This window comes from Ictidomys tridecemlineatus, chromosome 2, assembly GCF_052094955.1.
Source record: "Ictidomys tridecemlineatus isolate mIctTri1 chromosome 2, mIctTri1.hap1, whole genome shotgun sequence".
NCBI lineage: Eukaryota > Metazoa > Chordata > Mammalia > Rodentia > Sciuridae > Ictidomys > Ictidomys tridecemlineatus.
In genome coordinates this window covers 95746484-95753659 of record NC_135478.1, presented here as the reverse complement: position 1 = coordinate 95753659, position 7176 = coordinate 95746484, and positions in this window count along the sequence as shown.

Sequence of the window (7176 nt, the reverse complement as noted above, 5' to 3'; positions counted from 1 at the left end):
GATAAATAACTCAACCTTTTGCTTTGGTTCTAAAACAAGACACAAACATACTGTATCAATCTTCTCCATTTTCTCAAAATGGCCATTTTTCCTCTCGCCCTATCTCCCTAGGGATTAGCAGATTTGCTCCCATCCTATCTATGGACAGGCAGCTTTTTTTTTTTTTTGTCACTTAGCCCCAGTGTCCCAGGGCTCCTCGTACAGGCCACCATCTGCCGCAGTCCGGATGCAGCAAAATAACTGGGGGGGGGGTGGTGACGAACAACTTGTGTAGATTGATACAGCAGGAGTGGGAGCCGTTTATTGTAGGACAGGAGGGGTATATATACATTCCACACAGCTTACCTTAATTAACATAAACTAGATACAGCAGTCAACCAATAAGGAATCTCCACACTTAATGACTAGCTGGCATTACTTCACAAACCACTCCCTCTGGCATTTTGCCAGGCGCCATTCAGACTTGTTTACACACTCTAACATTTCTCTGGCAAAATGCCAGGTGCCATCTGACTTGTTTACAGACTCTAACATCAGGCAAATGCCAAACAATTCTTCTCCAACTCAAATCTGAACACAAAGCAGAGGCCCATGAATCCTCACTCCTCCTGGCACAGAATGATGCTCAGTGTGGCTGGGGAGTCTCTGCCAGCCCCTTCCCACCTGGTTCTCCAGGCGGTGCCCATCCGCCCTCAGCCAGGCTAGTTCAGTGCCATGCCCAGGACCCCACTGCTCTACTTCCTTTCCTGGAGGGCTCTTCCCTCTGCCCACTGTGAGGTCTCCAGTCCTTAGATCTCAAGACAAGGGCCACTTCTGCAGGGAGTCTCTGTAAGTCCTGAACTACTGTGGCTCCTCTAGGTCACAGACCTCATTTATAGCTGCAATTTCCCTTTGCATTATGTGAGAATTTGACTTACATTTTGATTTGCATCTCTTTTTTCCACTGAAATGTAAGGGGGTTCTCAATGGCCTAACATATTCAGTAATGATAGTGTCCATAATTAATTGAGGAGTCAACCAACTGAGTGCTAATGGAGATGAACAGTGTTCGTGATATTATCTCAAACAGCACATTCTACATATGGACTGAGGGCTTACACTTGGCCAGGTGCTGTCCTTTGCATTAAAGATATTTTAGAAACATAAAATAAACAAAATGCTTCTCTCATAGTGAATACTATCATTGAGAGATGCACATAAAAAATAGGGACAAATGATTTTTTTTTACAAATATGTTAATGGAAATTTTGATAAATAATTAAATATTATGTAGTATGGAAAAGTAAACATGCATACATTCACATAAGCATGATGTGTGTCATGTCTATGCTGTGTATGTGGACACACGTGAGCACACATTATTATGCATGATAAATTGCATGGTAAAGGAAGGAGACCCTCATTGTTATAAAAAATTACATATAAGAGGAAGTCAGGGGGAAAGGGAAAAAAACAAGAGAGAGAAATTAATTACAGTAGGTGGGGTAGAGAGAGAAGATGGGAGGGGAGGGGAGGGGAGGGGAGAGGAGGGGGGATGGTAGAGGATAGGAAAGGCAGCAGAATACAACATACACTAGTATGGCAGTATGTAAAAAAGTAGATGTGTAACTGATGTGAATCTGCAATATGTATACTGGGTAAAAATGGGAGTTCATAATCCATGTGAATCAAATGTATGAAATATGATATGTCAAGAGCTTTATAATGTTTTGAACAATAATAAAAAAATTTTTAAAAAATGTGTATCATGCACATATTATGCATGCATATATTCATATGTGTGCATATGTAGTTGTGTTTTTATATATTTAGTTCTGTTAAAAAATGGCATATCCTAACCATGAAGATAGTTAGCTCATTGGGAAGATGAGAATCATTTGGCATATGTTTTCTAGTTATTATTATCAATTTTATTCTGTTTTAATCTTATAATTTCAACATAAAATCATGATTTTAGTTGATATTTATAATGGCTTGAAAAATAACTCTGATTCAATGAAACTGCTCATAAAACCCTATATTTTTTCTCTATGTATTTTAGCAATATAATAATCTTATAGTTAAATATATTTGAGAAATAGTATTTTAGATAATGTCATTAGGTTTTAAGTTAAACTAGATACCAAGGCAAAAGAATATTATAAAATTAGAGTTAAATGGGGAGTGTATATGTAATTAAACTTAAGTGTAAATTAATATAATCAATATACAGACAACCAATGCTGCATTAACCATTAAAGATCAAAACAGAGTGATTGAGACCATGTTCTCCCACAAAACAATGATTTAAGGGCCAGTGAAATTGTAATGTTTTCACACTTACAAGATAGCATCACTATGATTAATATATATATATATATATACAGGATTTTTACTCAAATATGTAGTTTTTGAGGCTTCCTGTTTGTTCATGCTTCTATCATTTTGGAGAGGTGACCACAATATGGAGAGGTGACCACAACAGGCCAGTTCTATTTTTCTGTAAAGCAAATGTGATACTCCAGAGCCTGAAGTTCCACAGTGGTGATGGCTAGTGGGTGGGGGTGGGAGGGGGCTCTGAGGCCCGGGAGGGAGACGATAGAAACTGGCAGAAGTAGTCACTGCAGAGAACACCATTTCTCCATGGGACTGAATCACACAAACACGAGGTCACAGAGAGGAGCACACCAACTCCAGGTATGAGACACCAGGTGCCTCGAAATTGCTACAGTCAGTGGCTGGGGTGTGGCTCAGTGATAGAACTGTTGACAGGCATGGACCAGTCCCTAATTCCATCCCCAGTACCACAGAGTAAACAAACCAACAAACAGGAACACAAAAGCAAAAAGCCTTGCAAATGCTGCAGTCTGTCCCCGACTCCCAGAAACAAAGTATTGAGCACTGCTTAGTTGATGATGGTGGATAACAATAGGGAAGGGGATTCAGTGGGGAAGCCTCAAGCCTAGCAGATTGGAGCCCAGCAAATCCAGATGTTAAACAAGGAAGCCAAGGTAGGCGGGCTTCACACTGCAGTGCAGCTCTGAGAAAGTGTTGGCCCGTCCAGCCTAGAGCTGCCCGAGAATACACGGCGGAGGTGCCCCTCATCCAGGGTAGAATGGCCAGTACCCATCCGGGGCCTCTGCTCAAAGGGCTGCAGGAGGAGTCCGAAGCCCAGGGTGATTCTTTGCCCTTGAGAAGAAGTCCAGATTTTGGGGTTCCTTTGCAGCATACCTTCCTTTTAAAATTATTTTAAAATATTCTGGATTATAGAATAGGCTGTAGTTTCAGAATAAAAGGAGAAAATATCCATAAAAATAAGGGGAAGATGATTGCAATTTCCCAAAGTGTATTCCTCAAAAGCAGTAGGTCTGAATATTTGAATCCTATTTTCTGTATAAATATAAACCTTTGCATTTAGTCACTGAGGGTTAAATGGTTACAGCCAATTTGCCTGAAATGGTTAAGCAATTTGTATTTCAAGTAATATTTCCAAGATATAAAATTTACCATGAGAAAATGAGAACTCAGATTATGTGTCTCTTATTGATTATGCGAGTTCTAAGCCCAAATTTATACGATGGTCATAGATTTTACAGACAGAACTCCACCAAGCAGTGTTGATACTCTGGGTGCCTGAGCTCTCCTGTACCCCAGCTGAAGCACTTCTAAATCCCTGGCCCAACAACAGGGCCATTTACTTCCATCTCAGTTTTACAAGCCACTGTGAAATCCTTCACAGCCCAAACCAACACCTTTGAAACTCAGCTGCTCTATTGAAATCAATAATCCATTAGCTCAATGAATGTATTTGACTCCTGTAAATTTGAGAAATGTTGTGTCATTTTGACAGTTGCAGCCAGAAGCCTTCAGATGCTGACTTGTGGCCAGGTTGGGCCACCTGTGGTTGCTCACCTAGCCAGGGGCAGTCAGGCTGAGGTGTATTTCAGTAAAAGCCTAAGTAAACAAGACAGTAAGACACCACCATCAAAATAAATAAATAAATAAAAATTCACTGCACAGAGCAATTTGTTTTCCCTTGAAATGGGTAAGCAGGTGCTGGACGTTTCACCAATTAAATTGCGAAGCTGATTCTGCAAGGTCCACTTTGCTTTCTTAAGGGTATCTTTTTAACAAAAATGCTGATGTATGATTATTTATTTGACCTGGTTTTCCTGCTTTCATCCTCTGTCAGGAACATTTCATGAAAAATGTACCCTTTTCTCCCTGTCTACTAAAAACCTAATGAGCCAAAAATGTGAATGCATTTAACACCACACACACACACACACACACAATGTTGTGGGGAGTGTGGGTGTGGACCGAGGGTGGCTCTGCACTGTGGGTTTATGTAATGTTCTTCTGCCGGGTTCTGTGCTATCATTACAATCAGAATTCCTTCTGAAAAGAAAAAGAGATAAAAGTTAAAACTCAAGAAAAAAGCAAAATGAAGGGAGAGAAAATCTGGTGTTAAAGTAAAACCAAACGAGATGTGAAAACAATAATTACCAAGACTGGAGTGGCTCCTTTTTTCCCTCAGTAACTAAGTTTCCATTTGTTCCCATTTTTTCTCACTTGTGCAGAAGTATCCTGGGTCCTGAGTGGGGGTCTCTAAATGTTTTTATGAGGTGCAAGGGTTTTGGGAACAAGTTGGTTTCCTCTGAAGGCTGCAAGATGACTTAACATAATAATCAATCAATAAAATCTCCTATAATGATAGAGAAGAAGAACAATGAGATTATCTCCACAGCTGAAGATGGAAACATTTTTTACCATCCAATATTGATTCCTAATATAAAGTCTCAGTAAACCAGGAATCGACATTTACTTCATCAACCTGCTGAGAGGTTTGGACAGAATTCCCACACTTGACAACATAGGTAATGTAATAAACTACCGCCTGGTTCCTGGGACTGAGAACATTACTATTTCTGACCAGTGGCTCTATCCAGGACTGTACTAGGGCTCTGGGGCAGTGCAATAAAGCAAGACTAATAAATAAAGAACACAGAAGATGGAAAGGAAGAAGTAAACCTGTCTGTGTTGGCAGATAATATGATCCATTATGTGGGAGAGCCTAAGCATTTTTCTAAATGCAGCTAGAGTTAATAAATGAGCTTAGCAAGATTGCGAGATACAAGATCACAGTGCAAAAATCACCTGAATTTCTATGCACATGTAATGAGCCACATCAAATTGAAATTGAGAATGAAATGCAACTTAAAGAAACAGTGAAATATTAAATATCATAGTATAAATTTATCAAAAAAGAGACAAGTCTTGTATGTTGAGGGCCACAGCCCAGTCTGGATGATGCATGGCATTTTTGCCAGAAGTAGTGGTTGAGAGGTGACACCCATGAGCCATTAAGATAATGATTTTTAAGTTCTCGCAGAGTTCCTGGTGAGTTCCAGTTGAGCTCTTCCGGGGATTCCTGAAGAGTTTGCATTGGTTGGGGAAGTGCCTGAGGAGGAATTTTTGGTTGGTGGTTTCTGGAGGAGCTGCTTGGTGTTTGGGAGAGTTTCCGGGGAGCATGTGTGGATTGTGCTGGTGGAGTTCAGAAATAAAGTTTGTTCCTGCTTTAGTGGCTCATGATTTTTGCCCAGCCAGACTGCAGCATTTGGCGGCCCATACGGGGAACGTCTGAAGCTCTGAGGTAAGTGAAATTGCTCGCCCCTGAGGGAAGGCGAGAGAATGGGTGATCATTTCAATAAACAATGTGTTCTTGTTTTGTTTTGTCTTTGTTTCAAGCTGCCTATCCCTAGAACTTTATCAGGCAAACTGGGGAAAATGGTTGGCTCAAGGTTTGAAGTTGTTTGCCCCTGAGGAAGAGATAGAGATAGACCACAAAAATACATTTCAAGAAAATAGGAAAATTGATACAACAATTTTTTGTTCCATTTTTGTTTCATTCTGTTTCAGTTTTGTTTTGTGTTATCTTGTTGGGTTGAGTTATCTTTATAGTAGATTAGAAATTAGTAAAAAAACAAACCGAAAGAGTGTTAAGTAAATTGTTAGAGGTTCAGACCATGGAGAAAGACATTTTAGATCAAGCAAAAGAGAAGGTCTCTCAACTAGTCAGACAGAGGAAGAAAATTTAAAGGAAGAAAGCTTAGAGGAGAAACAGCTATGGGGGGGGGGAGCTACAACATGAGGCTGCTACTAACACCATTCTATCACCAGAGGGCATAATTCAACCAACAGCTCTATCTATGGAGACAGCTGAGTGGCCCTCAACCCCTGTAGTTGATAGATGTGATCCTAGAACAGGACCTCAAAGATTAGCATGCCCTGTACTTGAGCAGGCAGGAGGGCAGCAAATTCACTGTGCTTTAGATTTCAAAACAGTGAAGCAGTTAAAGGAGGCTGTAACAACCTATGGTCCTCAAGCACCCTTCACTGTAAGCATGGTTGAATCCATTACCAACTTAAACATGTGTAAAGCTGTGCTAAATGGAGGGCAATATTTGTTATGGAAGGTAGCCAATGAGGAATTTTGCACAGAGACAGCTAGGTGATATGCAGCAGCTGGTTATCCTCAAATAAATCTAGATATGTTGTTAGGAAAAGGACATTATGAGGATCAGCAGCAACAAATTAGATATGATCCTGCTATATACTCACAAATGGCTGCATATGCAGTTAGGGCAAAGAAGACTTTACAACGACATGGAGATTTACAAGGTCAATTATCTAAGGTAATACAGTGAGCTAATGAACCTTATGCTGAATTTGTAGATAGGCTTATTCAAACAGCTACCAGAGTTTTGGGGGATACAGAACAAGCAATGCCATTAATAAAACAACTGGCTTATGAGCAAGCAAATCGTTGATGCAGAGAGGTCATTAGACCATGGAAACATGAAATTTAAACACATATATTAAATTATGTAGAGACATTAATGAACAAGGGAAAGTCTTGGCAGCTGCAGTACAAAAGGCTTTAGATGCCAGGCCAAAAACATGCTACAATTGTGAACAAACAGGACATTTTAAAAGGAATTGCCACATAGGAGGAGGGTTTAGCAAAACTAGGTATCAAAGGGGTAGAATACTGGGTATTTGCCCACAATGCCATAGAGGGAGACACTGGGCTAATGAATGCCGTTCTCAAACCACCATAGAAGGTACTCCATTATCAAAAAACAGACAAGGACCAGGTGTTTACCCACGATATCATGGAGAAAGGCATTGGGCTCC